We start from the raw sequence: 20,479 nt of genomic DNA on the forward strand, positions 1-20,479 counted from the left end.
CCCGTCTCGCCTCAGTGCCTCCCGGTGCCGGTCCCGCTGCCGCCCGAGCCCCGCAGCCAGACGAGTCCGCGGCTCCCCCGGAGGAGGCACCGGCTGCTTCTCGCAGAGGAGCCGACGGGGACGCCCGGCCCCGCCCCGGTCCCTCCCGGTGCCGCCCCGGTCCCTCCCGGTGCCGCCCCGGTCCCTCCCGGTGCCAGTCCCGCCCCGCCCGGGCTCAGCCAGACGCGCCGACACTGCCCCGGTGCTACCAGCCCCGAGCCCCGGTTCTGCCCACGGCATCGCCCCGTGCCCCCGGTTCGCCACCCTTGCACCCCTCGGCGCTGCCCCTGGACCCGGTGCCCGCCGCGGGCAAGGACCAGCCCGGGCCCGGTGCCCAAATCTCCCCCGGCTGCGGTACCGAACGCCCCCGGCCATGGGCGCATCCCTCCCTCGTTAATTGGGGGCATTTTGAAGCCGGTCTGGGCAGGGCACGGCGGGGCCGTCAGCAGCTTTCTGGCACAGTCACCGCTGGGTTTCCGTCGGGGCTTTCCCCACCCGGGTTTCACAGAGCGAGGGCGCCGGGAGAGCGGCGGGATCGCCGCTTGGCACGGGACAGGCTGGAGGTCGATGCCAGCCGGGACAGGCTGCTGAGTGCCCGGGAGATGAGCAGTGAGTTTGTGCTTTCTGTGCGAGCGGCTTGGCCGGGTCCATGAGATCATTGCGTCGCCTGAGCTGGAAAAGCCCTCTCAGCTCATCAGGTTCAGCCGTTCCTCCACCCCTGCCCCCGAGGGCCTCCTCTGCACATCCCTCACGTCCCTCCGCGGTGACTCCACCATGGACAGCCCTTCCAGGGAAGAAATGGCCTTTAGGGCCCCTTCCAACCCAAGCCGAGCCAAACCGTTCCAGGATTCCATGAGAGGAGAGGCTGCAGCCCAGGAGGTTCACGGAGCTGCTGATCCTGCAGCATCTCCCGTGGCTTTGGCTCCTCTCCCCGCTCTCCCACCTGGAAATCAGGAATGTGCTTTGCAGTGTGAGCGCTGGAGATGCTGAAGAGACCCCAAAAAATGCAAATCCGGCTTGGAGAGGGGTGCAGGCGCCCCCATGGAGTGAAGGGCCAGACCCGCTCGGGGACATTTCCAGAGGCTGCTCCCGGCATGGGGACGCTCAGGGAGTCCATGGCTGTAGGAAACAGAGGGATCAGAGTTTAGAGAGGAGAGACTTGACGCTCCCAAACTGCCTGGCTCCTTCCTTCTCCTATCTCCCCGCTGTTTGTTTTTGCAAGTATTAATATGCTGGGACTGTTTCCTTTAGCACATGTCGGGGCTGGAGGGGTTCACCGAGGGCTCTGGGATCTGGGTGACCTTGGCCCATCAGGACACCTTCCCAGGAGCGCTCCAAGGAGCCTGAGCCGGCTCTGGCAGGAGCCAAAGACCCCTGGCCTGAGCTGCAGGATGCTGTGGCGGCCTGGGCAGCAGCGCTGGGCGCTGTGGCTCCGCTCTCTGGCACCAGCAGCCTTCACCTGGACGCGTCCCTCTGCTCTGGGGACAGCACCGCAGGACCCCCTCCTGCTCCTCAACCCTCGGGAGGCAGCGGTTGTCCTGCCAAAAACCCCAGTAGCTGCTAAACAAACAGCTTAATGCAAAGCAGCCTCGGTGGAGAAGGAGCGAACGTGCCCAAGGAAGCGTCGAAGCCATTACGGAGCCGCAGCAAAGGCAGCGCAGCCTGGTACAATTTGCAACTTTTGTTTTAATTAACGTCTTGCTAATGACGTGTGTAACGCGGCTGGTGATAGGCGGCTTCCATCTATCCCCTGGTGATTGCTCAGAGCCCAGAATGTCACCCTGCCTGCTGCTCGAGGTCGGGTTGTTGGGATGGTCCTGGCTCGAGGATCCCTGTGGGATCTGGGGGATATTCCACGATCCCTCACCCCGCTGCCTCTAACTGGGTTGGCCCCAAAATCACAAAATCCAGAGTTTAATGGGAGCCTCTGGCTGGTGGAGGAGGTTTGGGAGCCTCTCCTGTTTGGCTTGGCTGCCTCTCCTTGACCAGCCGAGCCACCCTTGATCCAGTGGGATTTCTCCAGGCTGGACGTTTGCAGGCTGATCCTGGAGATTCCCCTTTGCTCTCCCCGTGTCTGCTGCTCTCAGCCCGGGCACCAGACGCTGTGCAGTGACATCTCGGGCACGTTCCTCGTGCAGCACCCTGGAAAAGCCCCGAGGAGCCCCGAGGAGCCCCAAGGAGCCCTGGATTCCTGTGGGCTGGCACAGGGAGGGATGTGCTGCACCCAAGGCGTGGGGATCAGACAGGGGATCCAGAGGGGATGTTGAGAACCACTGGAATGGCTCCAGAGGGGATGTTGTGAACCACTGGAATGGAGTGAGAAATTGGAATCAGGCAGAAAGCCCATGGTACAGAATGTCACCCACAAAACCCACGAGGAACAAGTGTCTGTAAACACCAAGGGGGGGAAAAATCTAAGCAATTAAGTCATTTGAAATGTCAAATAGCCCGTGGACCCCACATTTGGACATGACAGATGAACAAAAACATAGACATTAAAAATTCCTGAAAACTAACAAAGGAACTATGATTAATTTCCCTCTGTTCCAGGGCAATCACATTATATACACACAAAGGAGTCATAAAAATTCCAGCATGACGGAACAAAATCCTTCCAGAGCTCCACAGATAAAATACAACCATACTGGAGGGAGCTGGGATGGCCCAGGGAAGGAGCAGGCCTGGGGGGGCTCCCACACATCCCTTGGGATAAAAGAGCTTTCCCAAAGGATGCAGCCAAGAGGTGGCACCTGCCGAAAGTTGTCAGAGGTTGTCCCATGTCCTGCCGGGCATGGGACAAATCCCTCTTGGTGACAGCAGCGGGTCCCTGGAGGTCCCTGCAAGGAGCCACAGGTGGGATGAGCTGGGCTGGGTGAAATCCCAAGGGATTTGGGGTGCAGATGCATCTCGGTGCAAGAACGGGCAGGGGGGAGGCAGGGGAAGGAGTGGGGTCAGCATCCTCCTGCGCCACGGCCAATTTCAGACTCCTGCTGAGCCCCAAGTGCCGGAACTGAGCGTTTAGGAAGGAGAGAAAATGAAGGGATAAAGTCAAATCCTCGCAGCCCGAGAGGCAGGCGGCTTCCTTCAGTTCAGAGGGAGATATTCCAAACCAAAACCACAAAGAAAATATCATTAGAAGAGGCCGCAGGGCTGCTCGGTGACTTGTTCCTTGGCTTTTTGTGGGATGTTTTTCATCAAATCCGGCTGTGGAGTCTGCAAAGTTAATTAGGGAGGGGGCTGAGCGGTGCCAGGGGCTGAGGGGGGTTTAGGGCTGCCCGGGTACGAGGAGAAAAACCCCCTGAGAGCAGCAAAGCCTCAGCCCAGCTGGGCAGGGACGGTGCCCTGGGACAGGCAGCAGGCAGGGATGGGATCCCAGCATCCCAACATCCCGGCAGGGCCTGGAATGCTGCACCCGGAGCGATCCCATCCCTGCTGGAAGGGCAGCTCAGCCTTCACTGCCCTGCTGACCCGGCCGTGGGGACTCATTCCCGCCTCCTAACGGGCCGTGAAAAGCTCGGGACACCCGGAGCCCCGGCCGGGAAAAACTGGAGAATGGAAAAGAATTAAATAAATATGTGGGGATTGTGGCAAAATGGTGCGAAATAGCGGAAAAGGAAAGAGAGGCGTGAGACAGGGCACAGCCGTGTGTCCCCAGGGCACAGCTGTGTGTCCCCAGGGCACTGCCATGTGTCCCCAAGGCACTGCCATGTGTCCCCAAGGCATTACCATGTGTCCCCAGGCTGTCCCCATGTCCCCAAGGCTCTGCCGTGTGTTCCCAGGGCTCTGCCATGTGTCCCCAAGGCACTGCTGTGTGTCCCTAGGGCTCTGCTGTGTGTCCCTGGCCTGTCCCCATGTCCCCAAGTCTCTGCCGTGTGTCCCCAAGGCACTGCCATGTGTCCCCAAGGCTCTGCCGTGTGTCCCCAGGCTGTCCCCGTGTCCCCAAGGCTCTGCCGTGTGTCCTCAAGGCACAGCCGTGTGTCCCCAGGGCTCTGCCATGTGTCCCCAAGGCTCTGCCATGTGTCCCCAGGCCTCTGCCGTGTGTCCCCAGCCTGTCTCCGTGTCTCCAGAGCTCTGCCATGTGTCCCCAGGCTGTCCCCGTGTTCCAAGGGCTCTGCCGTGTGTCCCTAGGGCTCTGCCGTGTGTCCCCAGCCTGTCCCCATGTCCCCAAGGCTCTGCCGTGTGTCCCCAAGGCACTGCCATGTGTTCCCCAGGCCTCTGCCGTGTGTCCCCAAGGCTCTGCTGTGTGTCCCAAGGGCTCTGCCGTGTGTCCCCAGGCTGTCCCCGTGTCCCAAAGGCTCTGCTGTGTGTCCCAAGGGCTCTGCCGTGTGTCCCCAGGGCTCTGCCGTGTGTCCCCGGTCTGTCCCCGTGTCCCCGCCCGGCCCTGGCAGGTGACAGCAGCAGCCCTGCCTGGCTCTTTCCCCATTCCCAAGCCCGATTTTCCAGCCGGGAGAGGTGTGCCGGCCCAGAGCCATGGCAACTCTTACACAGAGCGTCAACAAAAATCAGCTCAATCCCGACTTTCTCCTTGAAATCCCGGGGGATGGGGGAGGCTCCGGGCCAGCTCTGCCGGCCACAAAAAAGCTTCCACATTTTTTCAGTGGATGCTGAAGAGGAGTTAAGGAGAGACCCTGCTCCAGCTCAGCCTCATCCCAGCCTGCGGGAGCAGGAGCAGGGCAGGGATATCCGGGACAACACAAACCCAGGGATGTCCCTTATGTCCCTTTCCCTGCCCCGGGGCTGCCTCACCCCCTCTGCACCAGCTAAAACCAGCTGGACCTTGGAATCCAGCCTGGAGAGGTGGGACAGGGACACCTTGGATTGATCCTGTACATCTTGAAAAAAATAATTTTATTTTCAACACAAATCCAGAAGTATCCAAAAAACTTTTCCTTTTTTTTTTTTTTCTTTTTTTTTTCCCTTTGATAATGGAAAAATTCAGCTCGGAGGCAGCTTTCAGAGCTGGATGGGAAATTCTCCTGTGGGGAACAATCCTCCACCTTCCTCCCAGCAAAGACAACCCTCCCGCCTGGCCGCTCAGCAGGGACTCAATTACACATATGAGGCTGACCCAGCTGAAAGAAGAGTTTGACACAAAATTGGGAACCCGCCAAAAACAATTCCTAATTGAAAGTGGTTCCTGCAGCGGGGTCTGTGCTCTCCTCTGTCACTGTGAGTTACGAGCACTCTCCATCCTATTTTTATGATTCCCTTTCCCTCCAGCCCCGGGCACGCTCTGGGATGCAGGAGAGCGGTGGCTCTGCCTTTTTCCAGATCCTTCTCTTTCCTCGGAGCCACGTTCTGGATTATGAACAGATTAAAAGTTCAAGCTCTAATAAACCGAGTCCCCGAAAGCAAAGTTTAGGCAGGAACAGATGGGATTTCCAGGATCGTGGTGTCCTGCTCCTTCTCCCCGTGTCCCCGTCCTGATGGGATGTTTGGGAGGGTGGGGACACGGAGATTTTGGGGGTACAAAAGCCACGGGGGACTGAGAGAGGTGAGGCAGGCACAGAAGTGCTGCCACGTCACTGTCACCTGAGCTGGGCCATCGGGCAGCCCCCAGAATGAAAATTGGGGGGTTTTACACAGGTCTGTGCCCCGGAGCTGTCACAGCCTCTGTGTCACATCCTGCCCTCACCCTCGGGCAGTTCCCAAAGTGAAAATTGGGGGATTTTACCCGAGGCTGTGCCCCGGAGCTGCCACAGCCACTGTGCCCCATCCTGCCCCAACTAGAGCTCGGCCAGTGGGCAACTCCCAAAAAAAAAAATTGGGGGATTTTACCCAGGCCTGTGCTCAGGAGCTGTCGCAGCTGCTGTGCCCCATCCTGCCCTCATTATTGAGCAGTTCCCAAAATGAAAATTGGGGCATTTTGCCCAGGGTTGTGCTCAGGAGCTGCCACAGCCTCTGTGCCACATCCTGCCCTCACCCTTGAGCAGTTCCCAGAATGAAAATTGGGGCATTTTGCCCAGGGTTGTGCTCAGGAGCTGTCACAGTCCCTGTGCCACATCCTGCCCTCACCATCGAGCTGTTCCCAAAATGAAAATGGGGGATTTTACCTGAGGCTGTGCCCCAGAGCTGTCACAGCCACCGTGCCACATCCTGCCCTCATCCTCGAGCAGTTCCCAAAGTGAAAATTGGGACATTTTGCCCAGGTCTATGCCCCGGGGGTGTCACACCCACTGTGCCCCATCCTGCCCTCACCATCGAGCAGCCCCCAGAATGAAAACCGGAGGATTTTGCCCAGGTCAATGCCCCGGGGGTGTCACACCCACTGTGCCCGATCCTGCCCGCTGCCGGGGCACCTCCTCACCTCCTTTCCCACCTCCCCGGGCTCTCAGCTCACGCTCCAGGTGTTCCCCATCAGCAGCAGCCCCCAGGACGTTTCACACCCCATTTCAGCAGCCCCATTCCCTCTGTTTCCTCCGAGGTGAGCGGTGCTGGCTCCTGGAGCAGAGCCTGGCTGGGGAAGGGATGAACGCTGGCGCTCCAGGAGCGGGATCCAGGCCATCCAGAGCAGAGCCTGCCTTCCTGAGGGCATTCCCAAAATAAAACTGCTGGCTCTGGGACGAGCCCTGACCCCCAGGACCCCCAAACCCCTCCCGCTGCCCATCCTGGCAGAGCAGGGATGCTCAGAGGCCATGGGAGCTCTCTGGATTCCACAAGGAATGTCCCAGCTGCCCGTGGGCTCCTTCTGGAGCAGGAACAATCCTTGTCCCAGCCACGGGGACACCCAGGATCTGCTCCTCCAGCTTCATCCCCGTCCTGCAAGAGGGGCAGGATGGATCTGTGACCCACAGGCACATCCAGGGGAGAAGAACTTCAGGAAATATCCTGGGAATTGATGCCGTTCCTCCTGGCAAGGCGATGGGAGCACTCACCTGCCCCGGGGGGCTCGGGAGGGCCCAGCCCAGGAGCTCTGCTCGCTCCTCTCTCTCCATCACATTCCAGGCAGGTAAAATCCTTCCCAAAGCTGGGCTCTGAGCGGGGCCATCCCACTTTATGGAGCCATCCTGTGGAGCTCCAGCTCCGGCTGAAGGTTTGCAGCTGGAGCTGCCAGCCCAGTCCGGCTTCCAACGCTGCCAGTGCTGGGAGAGCTGCTGGGGCTTCACTTCAAAGCTTCCATAAATGCCTCTGCCACGGAAATGGGGATGCCTGGAACTTCCAGATGCCTGGCAGGGCTGCAGATAAAACATTTGGATCCTTTGGCTGGCTGGGGGTGCGAGGGAAGCGTGGAAATTATGGAAACACATGGAAGCATCAGCCCTTGCACAGGGGCAGGGTCTGCAGCACAGGGGTGGGAAGGAGCTGGAGAGAAGGGTCTGGAACATCGGGAGAGGGGAATCAGGGACATCTGCCACTGTCCCAGGGTGCTCCAAGCCCCTCCAGCCTGGCCTTGGACACTTGCAGGGGTGGGGCAGCTTCTATGGGCACCCTGTGCCAGGGCCTCCCCACCCTCAGTGTGCCAAGCTCCATCCCCACCTCCAACCCTTGGACGCTGCTGCCCTTGGGGGCACAGGAACGGGCAAATCCCGCCAACAGAAAGGCAAAACACAACGGAATCCCTGCAATCCCTCACGGGAGAGCAGCCAAAGCCACCTGCCCGCGGGGCAGGAGCAGCAGGAGCTGTTATCTCCCTCCTGAATGCGCCTCTGTTCCCGGCACTGCCTTCCCTGGGCTGGCACTGCCAAACATTCCCTGGGCTGGCACTGCCAAACATTCCCTGAGCTGGCACAGCCAAACATTCCCTGGACTGACACAGCCAACCATTCCCTGGGCTGGCATGGCCAACCATTCCCTGGGCTGGCACCTGGAGCTCACCCCGGGATTTTGGAGAGGGTCAGCAGGACACTGGGAATGGGGGTTCAACACACTGGGAATGGGAATGGGGTACAGCACACACTGGGAATGGGAATGGGGATACAGCACACTCTGGGAATGGGGTGCACACACTGGGAATGGGGTACAGCACTCTGGGAATGGGGTGCACACTCTGGGAATGGGGTACAGCACACTCTGGGAATGGGGTGCACACTCTGGGAATGGGAATGGGGTACAGCACACACTGGGAATGGGGTGCAGCACACTGGGAATGGGGTGCAGCACTCTGGGAATGGGAATGGGGTGCAGCACACTGGGAATGGGGTGCACACACTGGGAATGGGGTGCACATACTGGGAATGGGGTGCACACTCTGGGAATGGGGTACAGCACACACTGGGAATGGGGTGCACACACTGGGAATGGGGTGCAGCACACTGGGAATGCTGGGCAGGGACAGGTGAGCATCCCAAGGGTCACCTTTGGAGGGGATTCACCCTCTGGACATGAGGCATTTTAATCCCTTTCATTTGCATTAAAAAGGATCCACCCAGAATGGCAACTGAACCAGCAGGGAAAGCAGGATTTTTTCCATATTTATATCCCAAAAATAAAGAAAAAAAAAAAAGGGATTTAAGATCCAGGCTTTGCTACCCTGCTGGGCTGGCATCCACCTCCCTCTCCTGCCAGGAGCCCTGCACACCAACTCCCCAGCCAATAAATCCTCCTCCTCATTAAACATTGCAGCTCTCAATTAATTAAATGAGCACCACAACCACGGTCCCTTCAGCAATTAGAGAAGTGGCTGAGTAATTAGATGGAATGTTAATTCAATTTCCAGGAGGGGTGGGGGGGGGGGGGGGGAAGAAAAAAGAAAGAAAGGGAAAGGAGAAAGGAGCAAATGAGATTACGTTTGATGAGAGGGAAATCAAAAGTCACTTAATCACGGGGCAATTAAAGTTCTCCTAATTATGCAGCTGGAAAATGAGCTCTGGAAGGACAGGACCACCGGGGTGTGCTGGGAATGGTCCTCACCCAGGTGGAACACCAGCTGAGTCCACGTGTGGATGGATTTGTGCAGCACCCAGCCTGGCCTGGCTTGGCCTTTTCCCTTCTTTGGGAGCCAGGAGAAGGATTTGGCCTCGCCAGCAGCAGCTCCATCCTGCCTGCACCTCCAGATAAGGCTCTTATCAGCCTCCCTCAGCCCAGGCAGATCAGCCCTGCTCTGCCAGGGGAGCTCTGCAGCTCAGAGCCCGGGCACAGCAGGGCACGGGGGGCACTCAGCAGTGCCAGGCTGCCAGCAGCACACCTGCAGGGCTGTGTCCTCTCTGGGGGGGGTTCTTTGCATCCCTTTCTGGTTTCAATGAGGTTTTCCAGGTGTCTGGAGCATCAACAGGTACCAGGATTTCTGAATGAATGGGATGGCAAGAGCCCACCCATGGGATTGCTCCTGAGATCAGGAAAATCCCCTCTGGGGCACAAAACAGGGCAGGGGGGAATTTCCTCTTCATCCCCAATATCTCCACACTGGGGGGAATTTCCTTTTTATCCCCAATCCCTCCACACTTGGGGGGGAATTTCCTCTTCATCCCCAACCTTTCCACACTGGGAGGAATTTCCTTTTTATCCCCAATCCCTCCACACTTGGGGGGGAATTTCCTCTTCATCCCAAATCTCTCCACACTGAAGGAATCTCTTCTTCCTCCCCAACCCCTCCACACTGGGGTGATCCCCAGCCCCAAACCTGCCTGAGAGCTGCCAGCCCCCCCCAAAATCGGGTCTCACCACTGGTGCCAGAGCCCCCCAGCCCCTTTCCCTTTCCAGACCTGCCTTTCAGAGCATGGGACCCCCCATTCCCAGCCCCTCTCCGTGCCCAGCAGTGGGTGCCAGGCTCTTGGGCACGGTGAATTCAGCTGGCCGTGGCATCCCAGCCTTATCCCAGCCCGCGGCAGGGTTTGCAGATAAAGGGAGGTTTTGTTGGGATTAATTAGCGCTGGCGTGGCAGAGCTGCCGCCTGCCAAGGCCTGACAGGCAGCTTAATTAATCCTCTCACCGCTGTCACTCGGAGACGGCTCCGCAGCGGGGAGAGCAGGGGGGAAGCCTGGAGAGGAGCAGGAAAAGCCGGTGGGGAGAGGGGATGGAGGGAGGGAGGGCTCTGCTCCCTCCCCGATGATGTTTTTCCCCCCTTTTCCCCCTTCCTGCCATCAAATCTGCTCCTGCTCCCGAGCTACGCCGAGCTTCAAAGGTGAGAGGGAATTCCTGGAGCTCCGGAGCTGCGGGACCAAAACCCTGCAGGGTGAAAAGCTCCGGGTGGTGGCAGGGGGTTGGGGAGGAAGAGGAAATTCCCCCCAGTGTGGAGGGGATGGGGATGAAGAGGAAATTCCCTCAAGTGTGGAGGGATTGGGGATGAAGAGGAAATTCCCCCCAGGATGGAGGGGTTGGGGATGAAGAGGAAATTCCTCCAAGTGTGGAGGGATTGGGGATGAAGAGGAAATTCCCTCAAGTGTGGAGGGATTGGGGATGAAGAGGAAATTCCTCCAAGTGTGGACGGGCTGGGGATGAAGAGGAAATTCCCCCCAGGATGGAGGGGTTGGGGATGAAGAGGAAATTCCCCCCAGGATGGAGGGATTGGGGATGAAGAGGAAATTCCTCCAAGTGTGGAGGGATTGGGGATGAAGAGGAAATTCCCTCCAGGATGGAGGGATTGGGGATGAAGAGGAAATTCCTCCAAGTGTGGAGGGTTGGGGATGAAGAGGAAATTCCTCCAAGTGTGGAGGAATTGGGGAGGAAGAGGAAATTCCCCCAGGAATTGGGGAGGGTGAGACAAGGACCCGGTGCCCCCACAGCACGGGGGGAAGCAGCAGAAGCTTTGCCAGGGCCACAAATCTGATTTTATTGCAGCTGAGGTGTGTGAAATAAAGCAGAGCAGGAGCCTGGTGCGAGCAAAAAAAAAAAACAAACCCCAACGAATTCCACTCCCCACAGCACAATTAAAACAGCTTTTAATTAGGATGTGCTACCCTCACAGCAATCCAGGAGAGGGGGAAAAATATCCTGATTTCCCACCAAAGAGCTGGGTTGGGATGGGCCAAGGCTGGGAGCAGGCAGGGAGGGGAGAGCTCGGAGCACTGGGCTGTCAGTGGGGACAGTGAGGTGTTCCCAGGTGTTCCCAGATGTTTCCAGGTGTTCCCAGATGTTCCCAGGTGTTCCCAGGTGTTCCCAGCTGGGGCCATGGCACGGGCAGGGCTGGCAGCTCCTGTGCCAGAGGGGACAGGCGTGCAGGAAGGATTGCTGGCTCTGGCAGGCACGGGCTTGCTCAGGGAGAAAAGAGCACCGGGAGAGCTGGGGCTGAGCCTGGCGAGGCTCAGGGAGCAGCAGGGGTCAGGAAAAACAAGGAGAAACTGGGATGGAGGGAAGGAGAGAAACTGGGAATCAAATGGAGAATGGGGCTGGGATTTTCGCCTGGAAAGCAGCAAGGGGTGAGGAGGAGGATGGAGCCCTTCCCATCCCTCCCTGGCTGCACAGATCCCAGCCAGATTCTGTCCCTGCCCCTCCAGGTGTCTCCTGTCCCCACAGCCAGGTCCAAAATCCCCCCCTGGATTTGGGGGATTGCAGCCAGGAGCCTCCTGGAGGAGGTTGGCTCGGGAAGAGGGAGTTCCAGGCACTCCCAAAAGCTGCCTTGGCTGGGTGCTGCCCGAATTTAAAGCTCACCAATAAAATCAGGGATGGAGAACACAAGCAGACATAATGTTAGGGATGAGGAGGATTAATTAAAATGACTGAGTGGATGAGCTGTGGATCTCCTGTGGGAGGCTTGGGTGCCCTCCAGGCTGCTCCTGCCCGGGGAGGTGCCAGGTGCAGGGCACAGGTGAGGGGCCAGGCCCTGGCCTGAACTCCTGCCTCGCCCTGTCCAGCTGCAGGATCAGCCCCAGGAACCCAGGGAGGAGGTGAACCATGGGATGAGGAGCTCAGGGAAGAGGTGAACCTTGGGATCAGGAACTCTGTGGGATCAGGAACTCCGTGGGATGAGGAGCTCCATGGGATCAGGAGCTCAGGATGGAACTCCAGGAATGAGGTGAATCATGGGCTGAGGAGCTCCGTGGGATCAGGAGCTCCATGGGATCAGGAGCTCAGGGTGGAACCCCAGGGAGGAGGTGAACCTTGGGATCAGGCTCTCCATGGGATTAGGATCTCCATTGGATCAAGAGCTCCATGGGATGAGGATCTCCATGGGATCAGGATCTCCATGGGATCAGGAGCTCCATGGGATAAGGATCTCCATGGGATGAGGATCTCCATCGGATCAGGAGCTCAAGATGGAATCCCAGGGAGGAGGTGAACCTTGGGATCAGGATCTCCATGGGATGAGGATCTCCATCGGATCAGGAGCTCAAGATGGAATCCCAGGGAGGAGGTGAACCTTGGGATCAGGATCTCCATGGGATGAGGATCTCCATGGGATCAGGAGCTCAGGATGGAACACCAGGGAGGAGGTGAACCATGGCTCGGCTGCTCCATGGGATGAGGATCTCCATGGGATGAGGATCTCCATGGGATCAGGATCTCCATGGGATCAGGCTCTCCGTGGGATCAGGATCTCCATGGGATCAGGATCTCCATGGGATCAGGATCTCCATGGGATCAGGAGGTCAGGACAGAACCCCAGGGAGAAGGTGAACCACGGCTTGCTGCTCCATGGGATCAGGCTCTCCATGGGATGAAGATCTCCATGGGATCAGGATTTCCATGGGATGAAGATCTCCATGGGATCAGGAGCTCCATGGGATCGGGATCTCCATGGGATCGGGCTCTCCATGGGATCAGGCTCTCCATGGGATCAGGCTCTCCATGGGATCAGGATCTCCATGGGATGAGGATCTCCATGGGATGAGGATCTCCATGGGATCAGGATCTCCATTGGATCAGGATCTCCATGGGATCAGGAGCTCCATGGGATGAGGATCTCCATGGGATCAGGCTCTCCATGGGATCAGGCTCTCCGTGGGATCAGGATCTCCATGGGATCAGGATCTCCGTGGGATCAGGATCTCCATGGGATGAGGATCTCCATGGGATCAGGCTCTCCATGGGATCAGGCTCTCCATGGGATCAGGATCTCCATGGGATGAGGATCTCCATGGGATGAGGATCTCCATGGGATCAGGCTCTCCATGGGATCAGGCTCTCCATGGGATCAGGATCTCCATGGGATGAGGATCTCCATGGGATGAGGCTCTCCATGGGATGAGGATCTCATGGATCGGGCTCCTGGATCAGGATCTCCATGGGATGAGGCTCTCCATGGATAGGATCTCATGGATCAGGATCTCCATGGGATGAGGATCTCCTGGGATGGGATCCATGGGATGAGATCTCCATGGGATCAGGCTCTCCGTGGGATCAGGATCTCCATGGGATCAGGATCTCATGGGATCAGGGTCAGGCAGTACCCCAGGGAGGAGTGACACGGCTGCTCCATGGGATCAGGATTTCCATGGGATGAGGATCTCCATGGGATCAGGATCTCCATTGGATCAGGATCTCCATGGGATCAGGCTCTCCATGGGATCAGGCTCTCCATGGGATCAGGATCTCCATGGGATGAGGATCTCCATGGGATGAGGATCTCCATGGGATCAGGCTCTCCATGGGATCAGGAGCTCAGGACAGAACCCCAGGGAGGAGGTGAACCATTGCTTCCTGCTCCATGGGATGAGGAGCTCAGGATCCCTGGAAGCACCCTGGCACAGCGGGACGTGTCCCTGCCACCCCCCAAACCTCACCCAGCCACCTCCAGCAGACCCAAACACCCCAAAAAAAGGAGCAGAGAGGATTTAATTTTTGTTTTTCCCACCAGAAATCAGTGCAGAACACCCCCAGAGACCCCCAGCTCCCCTCTCCCCGCGCTGCTCCCGCCTCCCAGGGCGGGATGGGGAAAATCCAACATTTCCCAAGGCTGTCCCAGCCCGGGGGCTCGGCAGGGGCTGCTCAATCCCGGGGACGCTGCTGCCCCTTGATTGTTTGTTTGATTAGCAGTAATTAGAGCGGTGTAATTACCGACAGCGCCGGGAATCGCCGCGCTCGGATTCTGGGCGGCCACGAGCCAAAATAAACCTCGGGAGAGAGGGGGAAACACGGGAGAGCAAAAATCCGGAGTGAAAAGGGGGCAGGGGGTGGAAAACAGGGGAGAAAACCCCCCAAAAATGAGAGAAAACCCAAAAAAAAGGAGAGAAAACCCCAGAAAAGGAGAGAAAATAAAAAAAAAGGAGAGAAAACCCTAAAAAAAAGGAGAGAAAACACACACAAAAAAAGAGAAAACCCCCAAGAAAGGAGAGAAAACCCCAGAAAAGGAGAGAAAATCAAAAAAAAAAAAAAAAAGAGAAAACCACCAAAAAAAGGAGAAAACCCCCCCAAAAAACGGAGAGAAAACCCCAAGAAAAGGAGAAAAAACCCAAAAAAGGAGAGAAAATTTTAAAAAAAGAGAGAAAACCTAAAAACAGGAGAGAAAACTACCAAAAAAAAAAAAAAAAAAGAGAAAACTCAAAAAATGAGAGAAAATTTAAAAAATGAGAGAAAACCCAAAAACAGGAGAGAAAACCCTAAAGAGGAGAGAAAACCCTAAAAAAAGGAGAGAAAACCCAAAAAAAAAACAGGAGAGAAAACACAAAAAAAAAAAAAAAGGAGAGAAAACCCCCAAGAAAGAAGAGAAAACCCCAAAAAAGGAGAGAAAACCCCAAAAAAGGATAGAAAACCCCAAAAAAAAAGAGAGAAAACACAAAAAAAAAAAAAGAGAGAAAACCCCCAAGAAAGGAGAGAAAAACCCCAAAAAAGGAGAGAAAACCCCCAAGAAAGGAGAGAAAACACAAAAAAGGAGAGAAAACCCCAAAAAAAGGACCGAAAACTACCAAAAAAAAAAAAAAAAAAAAAAAAGGAGAGGAAACCCCCAAGAAAGGAGAGAAAACCACCAAAAAAAGAAGAGAAAACCAAAAAGAAACCAAAAGAGAGAGAAAACCCCCCCAAAAAGGAGAGAAAACCCCCAAAAAAGGGGAGAACCCCCCCAAAAAGGATAGAAAACCCAAAAAAAAGGAGAGAAAGCCCCCCCAAAAAAAAGGATAGAAAACCCAAAAAAAAAAAAAGAGAGAAAACCAAAAAAAAAAAAAAAAAAAAAAAAAAAAAGGGAAAGAAAAGCCCAAAAAAATGAGAGAAAACCCCCCAAAATCGAGAGGCTGGGGAGGGGCTGCAGCCCCCGGGGGCGGTGGGGGAGGACAGGTTCAAAAGCAGCCCGGAGGCAGCGGAGCATCCCCGGCCTCCCTCCCTCCCTCCCTCCCCTGGCTGCACTCCGGGGATGGAAGGAAAAGCGGTTTTAGGTTGGTTTTCTAAACAATTCCCCTCGGAGGTTTTAAATAAATCCCAGGTTTTAGGGTGAGTGGAGTGCAGCTGGAGGGAGCAGCACGGGGAAAAAACAACCCAGCGGTTTTTATCCACCAAATAACCGGGGATGAAAATATTTACATTTTATTCCTCGGTGTTTTCAAGGCTTGGTTAATAAAATAATAAAAAAAAAATTTAAAAAAAAAAGGTTTTTGGGAATTCTCTGCAAGTCTAAGGGGGAGAAAAACAAAACCAAAGTCCCTTTCCAAAATTCAGAGGCCAGGAGCTAAAAAAAAAAAAATTTAAAAATTGTTTTTAAAATCAGGTGTTTGAGAAGAATTTGGGGAGAAAAGCAGCTGCACCTGGAGGTTCTTCACTGCACATCCTCATCCCAGTCAGTTCTTGCCCTTCAGATGAAAAACTAATCTGATTTTGGGTTTTTTTGGTCAGATTTATGAAAGCCAGGAGCACCCGGACTAATTATTATTTGGGATTATTAGTATTATTATTATCATTATTATTATTATATTATATTATTATTTTATTTATTTATTATTATTTTATTATTATTTTAATTTATTATTATTTTTATTTTTATTTTTATTTTCATTTTTTATTTATTTTTATCATTATTATAATAGTATTATTCTCATTATTTTATAGTTATAGTTATGGTTATATTATGGTTACATTTATGGTTTTTATGGTTATTTTTATGGTTATATTTATTATAATTATTATTATTATCATTATATTTATTATCCTTATTATTATCATCATCTTTATTATCTTTATTATTATTACCATCTTTATTACCTTTATTATTATCAATTTAAAATTCATTTTAATCTTTATTTTTATCTTCATCTATTTATCTTCATTTTTATCTTTATTTTTATCTTCATTTTTAATTTCATTTTAATCTTTATTTTTATCTTTATTTTTATTTTATTATTACTGGGGAGGAGTGACCCTCCCTCTTTCATCCCCTCTCTCCTTCCTTTCCCTCCGCATTCCCAAATCCTTTCCCACCTTTAAGGAAATTCCTCCGGGGATCCTGGCCAGGAGCAGGGGGCTGGAAGAGACCCCCACCAGCAGCTCTGCTCCTTCTGTCCTCCCAAACATTCCCTGCTCTCCCAAACATTCCCTGCCCTCCCAATCATTCCCTGTCCTCCCAAACATTCCCTGCCCTCCCAAACATTCCCTGTCCTCCCAAAAATTCCCTGTCCTCCCAATCATTCCCTGCCCTCCCAATCATTCCCTGCCCTCCCAAACATTCCCTGCTGCCCCGGCAGCTCCTGGGCTTTCCCCCCTCCCTCACAGGGAGGAATTCCATCCCAAAATCCCCAAATCCTCAAATCTGGGAACTCCATCCCAGCCCCTCACAGGGAGGAATTCCATCCCAAAATCCCAAAATCCCATCCAGCCCTGCCTTCTGGGAATTCCATCCCAGCCCCTCGCCTCCCTCCCAGGGTGGAATTCCATCCCAAAATCCCCAAATCCTCAAATCTGGGAACTCCATCCCAGCCCCTCACAGGGCAGAATTCCATCCCAAAATCCCCAAATCCCCAAATCCCATCCAGCCCAACCCCCTGGGAATTTCATCCCAGCCCCTCACAGGGTGGAATTCCATCCCAAAATCCCCAAATCCTCAAACCCTGCCCTCTGGGAATTCCATCCCAGCCCCTCACAGGGTGGAATTCCATCCCAAAATCCCCAAATCCCATCCAGCCCAGCCCCCTGGGAACTCTATCCCAGCCCCTCACAGGGTGGAATTCCATCCCCAGATCCTCAAATCTGGAATTCCACCCCAGCCCTTCTCTCTGGGGGTTTCTGTGACCCCACCTGCAGCCGCAAGGAACAGAATTCCTTCTTTCCCTCCTGGGAACAGAATTCCTTCCCTGGGAATTTCATCCCTGGATCAGCCACAACCACGCGGGGCTCATGAATTAAAACAACGAGATTTCAACCCAAAACCCAATCCATGCCCAGGTGTGGATTGAGCTGGGGGTGTCACCCCGCGGTGTCGCGGGCAGGGGGACAGAGGGGGGACACTGCCAGTCCCCCTCCCTTCCCGGCTGTCCCCTCTCAGCCGGGATCGTCCCCTCGGGCCGGGAGCCAGCGCTCATCTCCGGAGGATGCGCTGGCAGCCAGGTTACAGAATCCTTCCTGCTCTGGAATACCGGCTCTGCTTTCGTCACCAAGGGTTAAGCAGGGACTAAAGCCGAGGCCAAAGCTTTGGGACAAAAGTCATTCAGGACCTCGGATGGCCGGGATGTTGGGAATGTGCCCGAGGAGCATCCCCGGCGTGGGGAGCCCGGCAGGAGGAGGAGCTCAGAAACCACCCCCGGGCACGGAGCTGCATCCTGGCCCTTTGTTCTGCACAGGCACTGGGTGCCAGCCACCAGAGCTTGTGCTGTGCCCGCTTCCTCCCCTGGCACACGGCGGGCCCGGGCGCCCCCGGCCAAGGCAAACAGCGGGGTGAGGAGGATTAAGGAGGCTGAGCGGCAGGGGAGGCCGGCCTCAGCCCTTTGCTGGGAATCAGGGAATGCTGCAGGGCTCTGCTCTGGCTCAGGGAGTGCAGCAGCAGGCTGGCTCCCTCAGGGTGGATCCCCCAAATCACCGCTGGTGGTGAGAGTTTGGGGGGAAAGGGGTTTTTCAGGCTGGAGAAGGAATTGAGTGGGGGGGGAAGCTCTTGGGAAAGAGGGCACTGAGGGGAGATCTCGTGGCGTTCTGCAACTTCCAGAATGAACGGGATGGGGAGAGGCAGCTCCAAGATCTGCTCCTGTCACAGCAGGAGCAGATCCAGGGAAGACCTTGTGGCCATCTGTAACTCCCTGGTGATGGGAAGGAGAGAGGCAGCTCAGATCCCTGCTCCTGTCACAGCACCCAGGGAAGGTCCCATGGCCATCATGGCATTCTACAATTCCCTGGTGATGGGAAGGGGAGAGGCAGCTCAGGTCCCTGCTCCTGTCACAGGGACAGCACCCAGGGAAGGTCTCGTGGCATTCTACAACTCCCTGGTGATGGGGAGAGGCAGATCTAAGTGATGGGGAGAGGCAGCTCCAGCTCTGCTCCTGTCACAGCACCCAGGGAAGGTCTCATGGCCATCATGGCCATCTGTAACTCCCTGGTGATGGGAAGGAGAGAGGCAGCTCAGATCCCTGCTCCTGTCAGCACCCAGGGAAGGTCCCATGGCCATCATGGCATTCTACAATTCCCTGGTGATGGGAAGGAGAGAGGCAGCTCAGATCCCTGCTCCTGTCAGCACCCAGGGAAGGTCTTGTGGCATTCTGTAACTCCCTGATGATGGCAAAGAGAGAGGCAGCTCCAAGCTCTGCTCCTGTCACAGGGACAGCACCCAGGGAAGGTCTCGTGGCCATCTGCAACTCCTTGGTGATGGGGAGAGGCATCCCTGCTCCTGTCACAGCACCCAGGGAAGGTCTCATGGCCATCATGGCATTCTGTAACTCCCTGGTGATGGGAAGGGGAGAGGCAGCTCCAAGATCTGCTCCTGTCACAGGGACAGCACCCAGGGAATGTCTCATGGCATTCTGCAACTCCTTGGTGATGGGGAGAGGCAGCTCCAAGTGTTAGAGAGAGGCAGCTCCAAGCTCTGCTCCTGTCACAGGGACAGCACCCAGAGAAGGTCTCGTGGCATTCTGGAACTTCCTGATGATGGCAAAGAGAGAGGCAGCTCCAAGCTCTGCTCCTGTCACAGCACCCAGGGAAGGTCTCATGGCCATCTGTAACTCCCTGGTGATGGGAAGGGCAGAGGCAGCTCAGATCCCTGCTCCTGTCAGCACCCAGGGAAGGGCTGGAGCTGCTCTGGGAGGCTCAGCTGGGATCCCAGAGAGGCTCTTCCTCCCCCCCCCGAGGGTGCTGGGCAGTGCCCAGGTTGCCCAGGAATGGGAACACTCCCAGCCCTGCCCGAGCTCAGGACAGCGCTGTGGCACAGGGGGTGGGTGTTGGGGTGCAGGGCTTGGATCCGTGATCCCTGTGGGTCCTTCCCAGCTCAGGGTATTTCTGTGCCCTCCTTGATGCCACCCTGGCAGTGCTGCTGCTGCTTCCCACCCCTGCAGAGCCTCGAGTGCTGCCCCAGCCCTGGGCTCTGTGGGACACAAGGGGTTAAAAGGAGCCCCCCCTGCCCCGAGCCCTGCTAATGCCTCTGCAGAAGGGAGCAGCCCTGCCAAGAGCTTATCTGAGGCTCTTTGTGAACAAAGTGAGCCCTGGAAGGTGGCAGGGATGCCAGCCAAGATCCCTGCCTCTGGCCAGAGGAGAAATTTCCATCTCAGAGAGGAGCCACCCCTCAGATAACCTGGGGGAATCCAGGGGGGTTTTTATTCCCTGGAAACCTAAAAAGGCTCCTGAGGCAGGTGTCCATCCATCCATCCATCCCCCAGCTCTGCCTTTCTGCTGGCTCCTGCACCTTCTAAACTGGGACAGGAAAAGAATAAAATCCCTTTTCCCCTCTTTAACCCTCCCAGAGACACCAGGGCTCACCAGACAGACACAGAGAGCTTTCCAGCCCTTAAAACCTCTGGAAAAAAACAAAAAACAACAAAAAAAAAACTACTCCAGTGAGCTGTTGGTCTGCCTAATGAAAATGTGGGAAAATCTCCGAGCAGCCAGAACTTCACAGAGGCCCCAGCTCGAACTTTCTGCTCCCCAAATCCTCCCCAGATTGGGAATCCAGAGTGACTCCAGCCCAGCACTCTTTCCATCCCAAGGCCCAGCCAGGCCAGATAAAAATCAGCAGGGGCCCAGCAGGGCCCATCTAGAGCTCTGTGTTTATTTTTAATAGGGTGCCTCAGAACTGAGCAGCTTCTGGAGGGACACAAGAGGTTATGGGCCCCAACAGTTCCTGGAAATTTAATCCCCAGACCCTTCTCTGGAGCTACTGTGCAGCAGCTCGCTGACCCCACAGCCAGAGCCCTCTGTGCAGCTGGGACACAGCCTCAGGATTTGCTGCCTCTGCAGCTGGAAAACCTGCAAAATCCAAGGGAAACTCTGCCCTGGCCAGGGAAAGGCAGAGAAAAACCCTCACGGGGCAGAGGTGCTGGGGAGGGATCACTGGGATGGACTGGAGAGCAGAGAGCTGCCCCAGGGGAAGGCACGGATGTGCAGGGGAGCTCTGAGATGCTCCCCAGGGCTCCTCCTCCCCATGGGAACTGGAACTCGCTGTCCCAGCTTGGCTTTTCCCTCTGCAATCAGCACAGGAGACTCGTGACTGGTGTCTGGGGCTCCCGGGCAG

The sequence above is a fragment of the Serinus canaria genome, chromosome 28 (genome assembly GCF_022539315.1).
Source record: "Serinus canaria isolate serCan28SL12 chromosome 28, serCan2020, whole genome shotgun sequence".
Taxonomy (NCBI): domain Eukaryota; kingdom Metazoa; phylum Chordata; class Aves; order Passeriformes; family Fringillidae; genus Serinus; species Serinus canaria.